This window comes from Onychomys torridus, chromosome 16, assembly GCF_903995425.1.
Source record: "Onychomys torridus chromosome 16, mOncTor1.1, whole genome shotgun sequence".
NCBI classification, from domain to species: domain Eukaryota; kingdom Metazoa; phylum Chordata; class Mammalia; order Rodentia; family Cricetidae; genus Onychomys; species Onychomys torridus.
In genome coordinates this window covers 49,445,786-49,463,676 of record NC_050458.1, presented here as the reverse complement: position 1 = coordinate 49,463,676, position 17,891 = coordinate 49,445,786, and the positions used below count along the sequence as shown (strand labels likewise).

At 53.2% G+C, this 17,891-nt stretch overlaps 1 protein-coding gene across 2 annotated transcripts in view; it reads right to left on the bottom strand.

Annotated features, from left to right (window-relative positions):
- Positions 1-14,633, bottom strand: part of Prr5 (proline rich 5) — a 42,021-nt gene extending 27,388 nt beyond the window's left edge. The window contains exon 1 of one of the 2 annotated variants that reach the window (XM_036207968.1): positions 14,573-14,633. The gene's annotated coding sequence lies outside the window, so the exon portion shown is untranslated. Of the gene's footprint in view, positions 1-8,260; positions 8,532-14,572 lie in introns of those variants that run through there. The other variant, XM_036207967.1, reaches the window with a different exon arrangement.
- Between the last annotated feature and the right edge of the window lie 3,258 nt (positions 14,634-17,891).

The window sequence follows — 17,891 nt, the reverse complement described above, 5'->3', positions numbered from 1 at the left end:
TGCCGCCGCCGCCAACGGGTGTTGGGGCTGGTGGTAGGCAGCGCGGGTGAGTGTTGGTGGTAGGCAGCAAAGGGCAGAGCTCGCTGGGCCCAGAAATCCAAGGCTGAGTCTGTTCCAGTTCCCCAGAAAAGACAACTGAGGAGTTGGGGGGCAAGTTTAACCCCTAACAGTGTTCCTTTGGCCTGAAGTGTCAGAAAAAAAAAAAAACCAAAAAACCCTATGAAGCCAGTGTCTATAGGTCAAAGGGACAGAGAACCCTATTTGGCAGAATTCCTAGACAGTTCTTGGTACAGCTATCACCCTGTATGCACCCTGCTCGACCCTCCAGGCACCAATGGGGACCTGTGGGTTTGGTCCCTGGATCAAGGATGGAGCAGCTGTCTTAGGAACAGCCTTGAAGAGAGTCACTTGTGTCTAAGGCTCTTGGTTAAGGACCCGGGGGGGGGGGGGGGGGGGGAAAGTGAACTCATTCACACATCCCCTAAGCAGCCAGTGTCTCCGCCTCAGAACCATGGCCTCCTCCCAAGGGACCCAAGCGCCAACCTCTACCTGGCCAGCGAGGAACAGGAACCTGAGACAGGATCCTGGCCACCAAGTGAGACACCAAGGGCATCAGGGCTATCCTGCTGGGAGTGAGGCCTGAGTGAGCAGCCAGGATTGGGGTCCATCTCATCAAACCTTGCTACTGGATCAGCTGACCTCTAGGGACTCGGGGAACCCATGTGGAAGATGGGTAGTTTCTCAGAATTTGAGAGTCAAGAAAGAGAAACTGAAGCACGGAGGGGCCCCACACTCCCCACAGTCCTCTCCCATTCATGGGGTATGAAGGTACCGAGGGGCTGGCCCAGATGGTTCACATGCAGGGCATGGTACTCTCAAACCCCGACCACCGACCTCTGGTCTCCTAGGACAAGATCACAATGTAGTTTCACCTGCCCACGACAACTAAAGGGGACAGAGAACTTATCTGAAAGGAACCAGTTGAGGAGAGGTCCCTGCTAGGGGTGGGAAGGACAAGAGACAGGCCAGAGAGGCAGGACTTGAACACACTGCCCCATCTGGTGCTCTCAAGGCTGCGGTGCTCCCTGGAGGTGAGGGGATCCCATGTCACAACAGAGAAATGGAAGCTCCGGGAGGCTGGGGCACATGCACAAAATCAGGGTAGCCAAGTGGCAGGGCTGAAGCTGGAGTCTGGCCTGGTGAGCAGGAAACAGCCCCAGCTCAGTCACCGTCACCTGCCTCCCCCATAAGCACGCTCACTAGGCTCTCCTCTCAAGAGTCACTCACTCCAGAGGGGGCACTTTTGCCCCATTGGCAAGGTCTGGCAGTTGCCCAAAGCTGACTGATACCATGTCTCTAACAGCCTGTGGCAGAGCTGGCTCCTAACCCTGGGGTCCTAGATACCCAAAAGAGGACCAGTAGCTAGCTAAGAAGTGTGCCTGGCTCTGCCTCTCTGGCCTGTGCCCCTGGGTCATGTCTCATCCCTTCCTTGGTGTGTAGAAGATGGTGGCGCAGGGCAACCACAAGGTCGCGGGGTCACATCAGGAGCTTAGCAACTGCTCCTGTTACAGAGGAACAGAGAGAAGGGAGGTTGAGCCAGGGCTGAAGAAGCCCAGTGAAGCTGTCACCACCATGGGGTAGCTAGGATCTTGGAGGTTCTTCTCCCTGTACCCCAAAGCCAGCCGACCAGTCAGTAGGCAGTGCCATCTGCCTCCTCACTCATGTCTCCTCGATCCATGCTACCCTCCCCTCAGGTCTTCCTGACATGGGACAAGCTCACCTGGCTAGTCCTGATCCTTTGCCCTAAACACTTCTTCCCTCCTATGCTTCTGGCTGCTGTGGGTTTCTGACCAGCAGAGATCTCTTGTATCTGACACCCTCACCACATCCATGTGACCCCAAGAGACTCTCCCTTCAAGCCTCAGTGAAGGTCTTGGACATCAGTTTCCAAAGGTTCTTTGGGTAGGGTGGTTTAGAACCCTGGTTCTGATCCCTCACTCAGTGCCCTGGGGGAAGTGAGGTTCCCCATGGAGCTGAATCTTGGAGTGGCAGAGAATTAGATTTGACTCTCTTAGGGAGATCTGCTCCAGCCCTGCCAAAGGCATCGCAACATTAGCATTGAATATGGCTGTCCTGCTTCATGTGGGTGCCTGATTATGGTGCTTGTCTCCACTCTGTGGACGGACGAAGGCCCACACGCCAGCAGCAGGGACCTGCAGGTTGCCAGCTTGCCTTCCTGCTCTGGGCTCTCCTTGAGGCACCTTCTTGCCAGTAGCTTTTTCTTAGAAGAATTCTTGGAAAGAATGACTGTGACTTAGGAATCAGCTCCTGCTGGCACTACCGGAGAAGAGCCCAGACACAGTACGCAGGCGTGGTAGGAGATCTGAATGGAGAAAGTTCCTTCTCTCTCTGACTGTCTGAACCTTGCACCCAGCCCTGCCAGGTAGGAAGTGCTGCTCTCTGTCAGGAGCCAACGTGGGCGATGGGAACAGGGGGAACAAACCCTTGGCCGCTGAGCCTCACTTTCTGGTTGAAGTACAAAGAGCCAGCCCGGGATTGTCTGGATACCACCAGGGCCTCCCAGGGGGAGGGTGCTGCTCCCCAGGGTGGTGTTGCCCAAGCCACCCACTCCTGGCCTTCGACACTCAAGAAATTATTATCTGTGAAAAGCTCTTCTGATTAGAGAGCCCTGAGCTGGGGGAGGAGTCATGTCACCTGGTGGGGAGAGGCGGAGACAAACCCAGCAGTCAAAACTTGGCTCCTTCAAAATCTCTGTGAAGGAGAAAATCCCTGGAGGGTGGGATCCCCAGTGGACCTGGGCACCAATGTCAGGAAAAGCAGTGACATTTACCAGGTACCTGTCACACCCAGCCCGGACCACGAAGCCCAGGGGAGGTTCCAAATCCTGAGGTCACCACAGAGTCACAGACTGGTGAGAGTCGGAGCTCAGACTGATGCTGGAGTTGCCCTAATGTCAGGCAGCAAGACCAGGACCCACCACTGCTGCCTGGGCAATGTGGCTGGGGCTCTAGGGGCCCTGGCTCTCTGTTGCGCCCCAGAGCTTCCATGGGGACCAGCAACCTCCTGTGGGCTCAGGTCTCCTCTGCCACCTGCTTGGATCCCTGGCCCTGTCCAGATGGGCCCCTGCCTTGCCTACTTAATCCTTAGATCAGGTCCTGTGCCTTCGGAGAAAACTCCAAATTCCAAAGGCTGGCATTCTGGACCCTAGGCAGGCAGGGCCCAGCGTGCATCCTTTGGGTCCTGTTTCCTCTCTTGAGACCTCCATTCCCTGTTCCCTCCACTCCTGCCGGGACCTTAGAATCCTGCCTGCTTTCCACCTAGCATTGTCTGACTCTGCCCGGCAAAACAATTTAAGCATACACATAATTAAGCAGTCCTGGTCAAGGTACGGTCTGGTGGTCTCTCTTTGGCCCCACCTCTCATTGGCTATGCTTTTTTTTTGAAAACGTAACTATTAATGTCAGGGAAGTGTCCTTGCAACAGGCACCCAAGAGCAACTTTTGCTAAAAGCACACAGGCCCTCTCCATCCAACAAGGCCATTGAAGGCAGAACGACAGCACAGCATCCCTTGTTTTATTTTTGTCTGTCTCCTTCACTTACTTCCGTGCAGAGACATGCCAATCACCCAAGGATTGTCCCTTAGTAACTTACTTCAAGGCTAAAAGCACAAACTACTGCTGAGGCAGATATGGTCAACTTTCACAATGTCCTATTCCAGACCTTGAAAGGTGCCCAAAGGTCTCCAATCCATGCCCTAAACCAGCAGTCACCTTGGATCCCAACAACAACATTGAGAGACAACTATTTTTATGACAAGGTACAGAAACGCCCCCAAGCAATGGCGATCTGCAGAGCTTCGAGGGACAGGACACCTCCCAAAGGAGGGCCTCTTCTAGAGTGGCCAGGCCACATGCTGGACCAAGAGTGACTGTCTTATGAGAATCTGATCATTTCTCAAACACCAGAAATAACTTGGGGCCACCTTGTGGAATAGAACCTAGACAGGGATCACCCAGGCTACACCGTGACCAGGTCTTCTTAATTAAATGTTTAAATTGTTTTGCAGGGGAGCTAGAGACAGATGGCTCAGCAGTTACAAGCACTCTTTGCTTTTGTAGAAGACAGTTCAATTCCCAGCACCCACAGGGTGGGGACTCATAACTACCTGTAACTCTAGGAGATCTGACACCCTCTACTGGCCTCTGAGAGTACCTGCATACAATGCTCATACACACACGAGTAGAAAGTAAGATAAAATCTTTAAAAAAATGAAGTATGATCTCACAGTGTAGCCCAGGCTAGGCTGGAACTCAAATTCCTAGTGCTTTCCTTGCCTCAGGTAATATAACATGTATGGGCCACACGGCCTGATTTTTAATCCTGTGATTCCATGCTTCCTGTTCTGCCCAGCCCAGCTGGGCCTCATTGAAGAGTCCTGGGATTCTGAGGAGAAAAGGACCCAGCCTGAGACCAATATGGCTGAGCCTTGCCCTTAGCTCATCAGAGCACTTTTTTGTTTGCTTGCTTGTTTTTTGAGACAGTTTCCCTGTGTAGTCCTGGCTGTCCTGGAACTCACTCTGTAGACCAGGCTGGCCTGGAACTCACAGAGATCCACCAGCCTCTGCCTCTTGAGTGCTGGGATTAAAGGCGTGTGCCACCACCTCCCGGCTTTCAGACACTTCTTATAACATAAACATTTTTTATTGCATTTATTTATTCACTGTGTGTGTGTGCGCACACTTACATGCCTTGGCACACATGGAGAAGTCAGAGGGCAGTTTGCGAGCGCCCATTCTCTCTTTCCGCCATGTGGGCTCCAGGGATAGAACTCAGGTCAACACCTTTACCCACAGAATCACTTTGCTGGCCCTACACCTTTAACTTTTTATGGAATGGGGCGCGTCACAGATTTGAGAATTGCAAAGAAATACGTTGAAATTTGACCTTGACACCATTGAAATTTGACCTTGACACCATTGTCACAGCTGGCCTGTCTACTTCAGTCACCTCTGGCTCCAGCTTGCCCAACTGCCAGGCTCCATTCTGGCAGAGGCCCTCTGACTCCACGACCTAATTCAGCCTTCCCCTGCCTTGGCTTTTTGAGGATCGTGGGCTGTGTGCCCCCTGGGGCTACGGCTCCTGTGTGCTGAGATGGGAGGTAAGTGGCCAGGGTCCATTCTATGCTCACTGCAGAACAGGGATTCCCTCATGGTAGGCCCCTTCTCCTCTGGCCTCCACTGCCACGTGGCTCTCATCTGTTCTCTCGGTCACTGGTCACACGGCCTTCTTCCCTCTCCACGGGATATGCCCTGCTCCCTGTCCCCAGCACCACCTCTTCCTGCTCTGAGAAAATAGTCTGGAAAAGTTCCTATGCCCAGCACCCACAATGCTCCCTCTGAGAATGGAGTGACTACGGTGCTCCTTCTAAAGGTAGAGCCTCCATGGTGCTCCCTCTGAGGGTGGAGCTCCACCGTGTTCACTCTGAGGGTGGGGTCACTACAGTACTTCCTCTGAGGGTGGGGTCCCCATGGTGCTTACTCTGGGGGTGGAACCCCCATGGTGCTCACTCTGAGGGCGGAGCCCCCATGGTGCTCACTTTGAGGGTAGAGTCTCCATGGTGCTCACTCTGAATGCAGAACCCCTACAGTACTTCCTCTGAGGGTGGAGCTCCAAGGTGCTCAGGGATGCCCAGTCCTCATTTCCCCTACTTGGAATACCTCTCTCTGAGGTCCACTCACTTGGGCATATCTGCCACCGCCCAGATACTGTGGGGTTGCCACAGCAACCTCGGAATGCCACTCCCTTCCCCCTACTGGAGCACTGAGGAGGGATGAGTCAACAGGTCATCAGGAGGAGCCAGGCTCCAGCTTAGAGAGTAGGCTCTGGATGGGCAGTGGTCCTCAGCGGGGCTCCTATGCTGCACAGTGCTAGCCAGGCAATTCTGAGGCCCAGAGGTGCCGAGTGAAAAAAAGCATACCACCACCTGGACCAGACGGGGATGCTCAGTAGCCACAGCAAAGTGGCTGCACTGACCTCTGCCCTGACCCATTCTTCACAGTGTAGGTGTCTGTGGTGGAGGAGGTGTGGGGACCATGTTACACACCTTGAACTAGGCTGCCATCTACTGGCCAACCACCTGCTATAGCCATTATACACCTGACTGCACAGCTCAGTGAGTTCCCAAGCAGCCCAGGGGTCCTCCCTTCCAGGCTCTATTGCTGAAGCAGGCTAGCTAAATCCGACCCTCACCTCCCCAGAGCTGAGAAGTGTCGGCTAGTCTCTTCACAAAGGAAAGAGCATCCCACACCTCCTGTGGCTATGATCTGCAAAGCACAGGGCTCCTGGGAGCCTGACTGGAGGGGAGTGGGCCCTTGGCTGTGCAGTAGACATCTGGAAATGACAGGCACAAGCCCCTCATGTGGATGCTGGGAGACATGCCCAGTTCTGTGGATGGAGCTGTGGCTTTAGGAATTCATCTGCAGGGCCACCTTGGCAAGCCACTAGGCTCTGTCAGACTATTAGCACCCCCACCCCACCCCCATCAGATTGCTTGGTGGTTCTCTTCCTCCATCAGACTGTCTGCCCAGCTTCTCCCATCAGGCTGTGTCTGGTGAGCCTAACCTCACACACTGGCTTACCAGTCTCTGCTGCCAGACTGTGGTCAATCATCCCATCAGGCTGTGTCCCTGAATGTCCTTGTAACCACTGAATTCAGGGTTTGTCACAGGACTTTGAAGACATCCAAAGTCACTGAAGGAACTCCAGGATGTTTTTCAAAAGCAGAAGATGGAAGAGAAAGTAACCACTAGAGAAAGCTTTGCTCCCACCAGGGCATTTCCTTGTCGTACTTTGCAACACCAGGCTGTCTGTCGGGTGTGTCAGCCACCACTAGGAATGTGACAGCCCCGGCCTGCACATCCCCTGCCTGCTCTTTAGAGTGGACAACACTGGGCCTGCCCACTGGACTTGAGGCAAGATTATCTTCTGCCCCAGGCCCCACCTACCTTCCAGGCCCAGATGCCCTAATTATCACCCCATCACCATCAGCTTCCACCACCCTCGAGAACCAGGCAGACAGAGGCCATTGGCTGGGGCCTTCCCAGACAGGCAGGGGTTCCTTCTGCTCCACAAGGCCTTCACTGGACATCTGCCACTTGCATTCCCTGTCTTCACCTAAGAGACACTCCAGAAAACCCACAAGGAACTACTAGGCCCAGGAGCTTTCACACAGAGCCCTGAGAAGGCATGGGAGTGCTGTAGCAATCACCTCTCAGAGCCAGGAGAGGGACCCCATGACTGGCATGGGAAGGCACTGGGACACGTGACTGGGCAAGGGAGGCAGACAGCCGGGAGGGCCCCCCAGAGCAGGAAGGCTTCTGGAGGAGCTTGCCCTTCTGGAGGAGAGCAGCAAGAAGAACAGCAGCAGAGGAAGGCCTTCGAAGGGCAGCTGAGCAGGCAGGAACGGGGGTAGCAGGCACCACAGGCAGCCAGGGGCATGATGGCCCGGCCAGAACTGGGGTGTGCACTGGCTCAGCAGCCCCCAGGGTCCCCACTAGTGGCTGGCGTGGCCAGCTCCCTGTCCCACCCCCAGATGCTCTGGAGCAGCTCCAGGGACCACAGATTTTCCCTGGGGAACTTGACAACCTCAGAGACACTTCTATCCAGCCCAACAAGTACTGTCCTCAAGCCTCTGGTTTACTGCCTGGCAAGCCTAACTCAGGCAGTGCCAGGGCCTTTCTGGAAAGTGGAGCCTTTTCCAAAGGCCTACTGAGGCCCATCCAGCCTCAGGGATATGAGGACATGAAGGAGATCCATATGTAACCTCAAGTCACAGATCCAAGAGTGAGCCTCAGAGAGGCGGAGCAACCCATCCAAGGTCACACAGCACAGCGTGCACAGAAGACACAAGCTAGGTGGCTGGCCCGGATGGACAGACTGTTTTATGAATGGGTGAACAGAAGACTCGGCAGCCTGGCTGTGCTCATACTCCACGCAGCAGAGGGAAGGCACCATCTGCCACTGTTTCTGCTGCTGCTGATCCCAACGTAAAGTCCTAATACTGTCACATCAAGATGGACACAGGAAGTGGTCCTTATCGGAGTCCGGCTCCTCAGAGACAGACTCTGGGTCAGATAGACAAATGCCAAGTCTCCTCTAACCACCAGGTCCTGAGAGACCCACCCCATCCGACCTCCACACAGCCTCAGTGTCCCCATGCTAAAGAGACAAAGGACCTACCTTGCTCAGGTGCCAGAGGCTGCAGGGCGGTTGAGGGAAGGGGTACCCGTGGCCTGTCTGCCTGTGACCTTGACTGAGGCCTGCACAGTCCAGAGAGGTCTGAAGTTGGTTGGGTCAGCGTTTTCACTGTGCTGGGTGCCCTGGTCGTGGAACTACCCAATGGCTTACATATTATGAGGAATCCATGTGGCCACAGGACAGCGAGCAGGCGGGCTGGGCAGAGGGCTCCTGGGTTGTGACTCAGCAGAACTCAGAACTCGGGGAGGCTGCAGCCAGCTTCGGTGGGAGCTGCCCATGGCCGTCTGTGCAGGCAAAGCCAACTGCTTGCCTGCTTCCTGATAAATATTTTATCATGCTTATGGAGCAGCTCCCAGGCGGGTGCCTGTAGCCTTGGAGCCCACGGTACACCCCTTCCTGTCCAGACCTGAAGTGATGAGGGAGGTGGGTGCCAGGAGGTGCAACTGGATGGTTCTTTTCATTTCTGACCCGAGATGACTTCAGGGCATCTCTATTCAGCTCATACACAACCCCATAACGCCTATACACGACTCAATGCTAGGCACTGTATGTACTCAACTTTATGCTAGGCTTAACCACACCCCTCACATAAAGCCCCCTTCTTCACTCTACTAGAATGCCAGCCAGACTCTGCCCTTCCATCCTGCTGGCTCAGTGCCAGCCACCTCCTTCAGGAAGCCTTCCTGGATGTCTCTTCCTGTCATGCAATCCTGGGAAGGCCTATCATAGTGCCTGGCTCTCCAGTGGAGTTAATGTTTCCCCGATGAAAGAGGACAAGATGAGATTGTGTGAATGCATGCAGTGTCTCCTGGAACTTTGTCCATACGGAGGTTCATTCTAGCTGGGAAGCCACAGAACATCAAGTCAGGTGGGCTCAGAATGTAAGACCTGGTCTCCTCCTGCAAGGACCAGCCACTTTAGTAGGGAGAATGGCTACAACAACAATAACTCAGGCTCTAGCAACCACAGCGATGGCAGCCACCACATAGTCCTTTGCAGCTTGTAGACACCCTCCATTGCATCCCACCAAAGGCTCCCTCCTTCCAGGGCCTCTGGGACACAGTGTTCCGGGTGTAATCTGGTAGAACCTAAAGTACAGAGGACTGTCACATCTCTGTGCACAGTGCAGGATGTTGCACTGCTAAGAACTCAGGCCTGGTAGGAACTTTCTAGAAACAGTGAAGAAGTCAGAGTGACACCATATGAAAAAGCAGGACACATATTCATGTGCTGCCTGGTGACATATCTGGACTGGGTACTGTAGATACAACCCCACTCCAGAATCTATTGGGAAAAAAAAAGAGAGAGAGACAAAATGAAAACAGAGGTGTGGTGGTGCTCACTCACAATCCTAGCACATGTGAGTCTGAGGCAGGAGGATTGTTGAGACATTGAGGTCGCTTTGGGCTATATAGTGTGTTCCCGGCCAGCCTGGGTTACAGAGTAAGACCCTGTTTTGAAGCCCAAACCCAAACTCTCAGAATAATGGTCTGAGGGTGTGGGCGCAGTGAGCCTGGCGTCTCCTTCCAGGCCTTGGGCACTTGGGCTGGTCATGGGTGACACAGGACTGGCCCACCTGAGGGTCTTTGAGCACACTGTATTTACCCTCCTCGTGGGCAGCTCTCTCCTTTGTCTCACGCCTGGCTGAAGAGGGGCAGGACACAGCTACGAATGACATAGTGGGGGAGTCTCCCCTCTCTACAGGAGCCTTCTGGCGCCTCCCAAGAAGCAGGATCAAGCTGTGGTCTGTCTCCACCTGGCACATTTGAGACTATGCACCAGGGGCTGTGACCGCCACTATCCAAGTCCTAGACTAACAGTCAGAGGGGAGGGAGGAAGCTCCCTCACATCTGGAATAATCAAGCAGGAGCCATGTCTCCCCACCAAGAAGTAGCCATGATGGATGGCTTTTGGTTCACATGAGTCAGACTCAGTCTTACAGCTGTGTGACCCAGGACCTGGATACTGACCTCACTGCCTCTCCTTCATCTGCCCAGTTGTACAACCTTACAGTTGCAGAGGGCAACATGGAGGCAGGTCTGTGTGCCTGCGATTTGCCTTTCTAGAGCATTCCGAAGGCCAAGAATGGTTATGCTGGCTCTCAGCACTGCAGGCTACCCTATCACACTCTCTGCAGTCACACAGGGTAGAAAGCTTGTTTTATAGATGAGAAAACTGTAGCACAGAAATTAACTCCTCAGACTCAAAGAGGGTGTCCAGAATAGAATCAGACCTAGAACTCAGGTTCTTGAGCTGAGGGGGCTGTCTTCTAGGCTGGGTGTTCTCTGTGTCTATCTCCTGGACTGTCCCCTGGGTGCAGGTTCATTCATTTTGCTTGACAAAATGCTTTTACAATTTAATGATTGCCATCCAGCAAGCAAACTTTGAGAACCTTTTAGAAAAATGCATGTGACTCATGTTGGGATCCAAGGAGCCCATGTGGTGGCCCTTGATGGTGAGGCTTCATGTCCTTATCTTTAAGCATACCAATATGGCAAGTGTCAAGTGGCTGGCTACAGAGACCTGGGTGTAAGCCCTGGCCCTTCCTCTTGCTGTCTCTGGGTCTTAGTCTGCCCATCTGCTAACTGGGCAGAGCCACAGTAACCTCCTGGGCTGCTGGGAGAGTAGACAGAAGCCATGGGACCCAGCACAGAGCAGATGATTGACACATAGGGACACTTGTTCATTTCAGGGTGAGCCAAGCTCTGGGGCAGAACCAAACAGAGCAATCTCTCTGCATGCCTGCTGGACAATCTTCTATAAAGGGGCCTCCCCGACATGCCCCACTATGTAGTTGGAGAGTTTCATCTCTGTGAGTCACCATTCATCTTTTAAAAGATGAGTGACAGGCAGTAACACAGTCTCTCGGACTCCCTTGCAGCTATAGGGTATGGGTAGGTTACTCTGTATCTGGACACACCAACCCCACTTTGAATTAGAAATTAGTGATATAAAGAACTGAGGACTTTGTTGACATCCAGCATGGCTGCAGGTGACAGCAGCCACAGTCCAGGGTACAGAGATAGGTTCTGTTATCTGGACAAGTTCTAGACTAACAATCATAGGGAAGTGAGCTCCCTCACATCTAAAATAATCAAGCTGGAGCTCCATGTCTCTCCACCAAGAAATAGCCATAATGGATGACTTCCAGTTCATCTGAGTCAGACCTAGTTTTACAGCTGTGTCCAGCTGATGGGTCCTGGATAGGAACTGTCTCCTCCCCACAGGCACAGAGGTCAGTAGGTTCAAGGCAGTAAAGTCCCCCCCCCCCCCCCCCGCTCTGGGGTGGTTCAGATGGCACAGAGCTGCTGAAGGTTCCTTGGACTCTGCATTACATGGATACCTGTTTCTTTCTCACCTATATCCTTTCCGTCACCTCAGCCCACAACGACACTATGACCTGGACTTGGATGGCTTCCCTAGAGTCTACAGTACCACAGTACTGTTAAGGTGGCGTCACTACAACAGAGCCCCCCTCCTTCCTCACCAGCAGAGAACACTCCTGGCCGGGACAATCCTTCAATTCTCATGATGACACGTAAGGCATGTGGTGGCCATTCTCATCATTTGATAGACAAAGCAGGAGGCAGCCAGAGGCTGGGAAACCTGCCAAGGCCACAGGGCTAGTGAAGGTGTGCAGATTAGATCCTGACAGCCGGCCCAGAGCCTCCACTTAGTGCAAAAACCGTCTATTCCAGCTCTTACTCTGCAGAGGAGAGAAACACAGCTCACAGGGATCAGGCAGTTTCCTTGGACAGGTGATTTCCTCCCCATTCCCCCTTTCTGAGACAAGGTCAGGGTCTCTAGCTCAGGCTGGTCTCAAACTCACTACAGAGCTGGATGACCTTAGAGTTCTGATCATTGTGCCCCTCGCTGCCCCCCAGTGCTGGAATAACAGGTATACACCATCATGCCTAACTTCTGTGGTGTGTGTGTGTGTGTATGGGGGCAGGCCTTGTGAATGCTAGGCAAGCACTCTACTAATTGAGCTACAGCCCCAGCCAAGATGCTGTCCCTTAAAAAAGTCCCGCGTCCAGATCCAGTTTTGAGACATGAATAGCAATGTGGTTAAGAGAGAAAAGCATTACACTGTCATTAAGGGGTCACCTCCTCATTCCAGGCAAACTTCGATTTCTCATCTTCTGCCTCTGGATGGGGAGTGACTGGCCCCTGGGACCACCCTGAGCTTCTGGGCAGGACTCCTGGGCCCTGCTGTATAACCCAGGGGACCATCATCATCCTCATCTGAGCCTCCAGCTCTGTATCCACATGTCATGTGTACCTGGCTCCCTCTGTGAGGTCTCTGTCCCATCCCCCGTCCCTCCAGCCACCTGCAGGCTAGGGGAAGGTCTCTGAGAACCGATCACTTTCCTGATGGGGGTCTCATGGGTATTCTGTGAGAACAGGAGAGCACTGAAGGTGGGGCTGGGTGGGGAGCTGCCGAGGTGGCGTACTGTCGCCCCTCAGGCTTGCTCACAGAAGCTGGCATCACACCGAGTGCCTGCTCTGCCTCCCCAGGCATTTCCGTCCAGCCAGCCCTAGCCTTTCAGGCCATCCATTAGAAACAAAAGCCATTTGCCAACCAGCATCTGCACAAACACTTTCCCTGCTGCTGAAGAAATACAACTGTCCTCAGCACCCTCCATTAACGCAGTTATCCTGAAAACAAGCACCACCCACCCTGTGGCTGGTACCTCCACGTTCTGTGCACATCAATGGATCCTCCCGAGGTACCCCGTGTGGGTAGAAATACTGACTCCTTGTTTTCAGATGGGACACTGAGGATCAGAGAGGCAAAGTGACTTGCCCAGAGCCACACACTCACTCAGCAGTGGGCCTCAGAGTGTGCTCAGGCTCACCTGCCTTCATAGAAACCTGTGTCCCACAGTTCAGCCAAGAGCTGTGGATACCAGAACAGGCAATGGGAGCACTCAGAAGGTCATAACCTCTGACAAGGGGACTTAGGCTTGCAGAGAGCAGTGGCTGGCTCAGGGACACAGCTGAGCCTTGGCCACTAACAGGGACCCTTCTTGAGACTGAGCCATGGTCAGTCAGCCTTCTCTCAGTGAGGCTCACACCTCAATGTGCACTTGAACAGGTCTGAGGGTCTGTGTAGTAAATGCAGATTCCTAGGGCCCCAGCAACATCCTAGGACAGCCCAAGGGCTTGCATTCTATGAATCAAACGTCCTCAAAGAGATGACCAGAGACCTGACTAGAATGGCCTAGGAGGCCTATCCTAGGAGGGCCCCCGGGTGATGCCGGCCTCTCTGAATGCAGTCCAGGGCATAGGCCTTTGGGATCCTGGACACAGGCAGGTGCAGCCACACTCTTGGTCAAGTACATCCCTAATCACTTCACTTCGATACCATGCTACAGTCTCTACAGTCCTTCACAACATCACTCCTACCCATGCCTGACAGGGATATGGCAGCTCAGGGGGCAGGATGGAGTCAGCCTCCTGGGGCCTGCAGGCCAGGGACCCTCCCACAACCCTGTGCTTCTTTTCCGCCCTGGCTCTGGCAAGGAAAATCTTGGAAAGCATTAGGCCCTGCTCATATGGGATGGCATGTAGGAATCATGTGATTTAGTCACTGGCTCAGACCCTGGCCAGGCTCATCTGCCAGGTGTCCCTACCTGCTGTCAATGGCCAGGGAGGGTGACAGACCCCTAAGTGCTTCCGCCCTGGGGCCTCTGCCTGTGTGGGATCATCCGCTGCCCTCATCCAGCTCCCTGCCAGGACGTGGCTGGAGGCCCAGGCCAGAGGCCAGAGGGTGTGGGGGGACACAGCCTGAGCCAGGAACAGCTTGGAAACAAGGGTCCCCCTCCCTCGACCATCTTTGTTTGCTCTATTAAGGGGGGCAATGGAGAGGGAGAGGCAGGCTGTGATAGGGAGGAGGCACCATCGGATGGAGGGAGGATGATAGGATGGCTAGGCTAGGCGGCTGGACAGAGGGCTGGACGACCCCAATAGGGACCCACCCACACAGAGACCGAGAGAAACTCAAGATACCGAGAGAAAGGGGCGGGGCGGGGGCCTCTGAGAGACGAACCAGGAAGGTCCCAGGAGGTTGACGGGGAGGCTGTACTCCTCCAGGGGCTGCTTCTGCCTAGAGGTGGCCCCCACCCCTATCCCACCTTCGGGCGCTCCGCGGGACTCACGCGCACACGCACACATGCACTCGCGGCGCCGCCCGGGCCTCGCCTTCTGCAACCGCGCGCGCGTGCCGCCCCCCTCCCCCAGACCCGGGACCCTCCCCCTCCGGCCGGGCCTTGAGAACCGACCGCCGCTCACCTGGGTCCCCGTGCCGCCGCCACCGCCGCCGCAGCCGCCACCACCGCGCAGAGCCCGGACCGGCTGGGGGAGGGACTGCAGAGACCACGCCCACCACAGACCACGCCCGCGGATCCCCCGCCCCTGAAAGGCCCCGCCCAGCCCGCGGAGGCTCCGTCTCCCGCAAGAAGAATTGGGGCGCTTAAGGGGCTGCGGACACGCCCATCATCCGGGCAGCGCGGGCTCCTCCCTGTATACCACTGCGTGCATTGCGCAAGCTGTGTGTTCCATCCTCCCGGTAGGGGGCTCCCCGGGTCATCCTTGGGCCAGAATCCCTAGAATCCATCCTCTGGTGGTCCTTAAATGACCATCGAGAGCTTGTAGCTGTGAGAAGAAAGAAAGAAACAAACAACAACAACAAAAAACCTGACAGACTCAGTCCTTGTCCTGAGTCACGGGGATATTTGTAAATATCCCGGCTAAGGTTCTCAAAGCTTGTAGCGATCTGGGTGACCTCAGTATGCTCTTAATTAGAAGAAAACCATGGATTGCCCTGTCTACAGGAAGCCCAGCATAGTTCCTGGTGGGCTACGGCTCTGTGCCATTCCCATTTTGCAGCTCAAGAATTGTTCTGTGGGAATACTCAACTCTCCACAGCATTCCATGTCTAACACGCTACACCCAAGCCTCACCCTCTCGTCTCAGTTTTTTTTTTCTTTCTTTCTTTCTTTTTTTAATTCACCTCACTCTGCCTTTGTGATGTGTTGGTAGGAAGTGAAGAGGTTACTCCAGAACCAGGAATTCCCAGGGCAGCAAGCCTATTCAGGGTCCTAGAGCAAGACTCAGTGCAGATGGTCTCTGGTTATTGTATTTTCATGTGTAGATATGGTTGGAAATTCTAGAACACAATTGTGCCAATCTGTGTCTATACTCACACATACACCTTCCCCTCCCATCACTTGCTCATTTGGAGTGAAACCACCCAGCAGCCCCAGACGTAGTGTTCACTGGTACGGGTGAGGTACCAGCTCTCTTAGTGGCTACACCCCAAGAGGGGGTGACCCAGCCAAACCCTCAGTGGACTCAGGGGTCCACACAGTCCAGGAGTGAGGGAGGCAAGAGGAAGATCTACCTGGCAGAGGGCAGGCTGGAGCAAAACCTGGGGTGTAAGTGTTTATGAGGCATCTAGCCTGAGTAGACAGTGAAGGGGTTCAGAGGTGGGGCTGAGGTCCCCGAGGTGTTAGAGAGACATGGGGAAACTTATGGTGATGCTGGACCTTAAGGCCATCCAATAGACCTCTAGGTGTGAGAACACACAGTTCACCACTTCTTTTTCAAAGTAAACTTACTTTTTACTTTACTTATGTAGCCCTGGCTTGCCTGGAACTCTCTAGCAGCCCAGGCCAGAAACTCACAGATATCTGCCTGCCCTTGCCTCCAAAATGCTGGGATTAAAGGCATGTGCCACCATACCTGGCTCAAGTTAAATTTTCTTATTTTGAGAATATTGTAGATACAACATGAAGTTATAAGAAATAATACAGGGGCCTAGAGAGATGGCTCTGCAGATAAGAGCACTGGCTGCTCTTGCAGAGGACCTAGGCTCAGTCGCTAGCACCCACAGGGTAGATCACAACTGTCTGTAACTTCAGGTCTCCAAGGCATCTGATGCCCTCTTCTGTCCTCCACCAGCACCAGGCACACATATGGTCCACACATATACATACAGGCAAAACAGTCATACACATAAACAAATAAAAACAAATATTAAAACAAAAAAGAATACAGGGCTGGTGTCATGGCTCAGCAGTGAAGGCACTCGCCACCATGCCTGATGTCCTGAGTTTGAGCCCCCAAACCCACACAGTGGAAGGAGAGAACCAACTCCCAAAAGTTATTTATTTATTTATTTTTTCCGAGACAGTCTGGGTTTCTCTGTGTAACTGCTTTGGCTGCCCTGGAACTCGATTGTAGAGCAGGCTGGCCTTGAACTCACAGACATCTGCCTGCTTCTGCTTCCAAGGTGCTAGGACTAAAGGTTTACACCACTGCCTCCTGGTTGAAAAGTTACCTTTTGACCTCCACATGAGTATCATAGCACATTTCCCACTCCCAATAAATAAACAAACTAGGTATAGTGGGGTACACCAGCACTTGGGAAGTAGAGGCAGAAGGATTAGGAGTTAGAGGTGATCTTTGGCTACATACCAAGTTCAAGGCTAGCTGGGCTACACGAGACACTTAAAAAAAAAGAAGAAGAAAGAAAAAGACAAGTCAGACTACAGAGAGCTCTCTTGGATCCATTTTCCCTGCTGGTCACACAGACAAAAAATACCATTAAGATAGATGACATTTGGGGGCTGGAGAGATGGCTCAGTGGTTAAGAGTGCTGACTACTCTCCCAGAGGTCCTGAGTTCAATTCCCAGCAACTACATGGTGTCTCACAACCATCTATAATGAGATCTGGTGCCCTCTTTTGGCCTTCAGGGACACATTCAGGCAGAACACTATATACATAATAAATAATAATAACAAAAAAAGATAGAGGACATTTGGTCACCATAAGGACACCTGTGTTGTCATACATCCTTGTCTCCTTCCTTGTTCTCCATTTCTACAACCTGTCATCTCAGAGATGATGCATGTTGGGCCAGAGAGATGGCTCTCAAGTGCTTGTCCCACAAGCTTGATGACCTGAGTTCCATCCCCAGCGATGGCATCTGTAATCCCAGCACTCACACGGCCAACAGCAAGTTCACAGGCCAGCTAGCCTGGGGAGTCCTGAAGTCTAAAAGAGGCAGAAACCAGAAAGATTGGCCTTTGAAATAAGGTGAAAGGAGAGACTCAACTTCCTGCAAAGTTGCCCTCCACACCTGGGCCACGTCACCAGCATGCCCTCTCCCACTACGGTGGAAATAAAAATGTAAAAAAAAAAAATCTCCAATGCTTATGAGGTTATTTTTGGAGTCAACAGCCTTCTTTGTGTTTCTTCAATTGGGGTTCAGGTATCCTAAGCCCGTCTCTTGTCTTGATTTTGGAGTTGTCTTCCAAGGGATGGGCATGCACCGTGTGTTTAGCCGATCCCTTGCTAAAGGACAGCTGGATTGTTTCTAGTTTGGGGAAAGTGCAAAACAAAGCTGCTATAAACACTCGTATATAGGTTTTCATGTGAACATATGTTTTCATTTGTCTGGGAAAGTGCCCAGGAGTATGATGGCTGGGTTATGTGGTATGTGTATGCTTAGGGTGTCAGGAGACGCCTGTGTTCCAGGGTGGTTTTGCCAATTCCATCCCCATCCACCATGAAAGATAGTGTTGACACTGTATTTTACTTTTGTT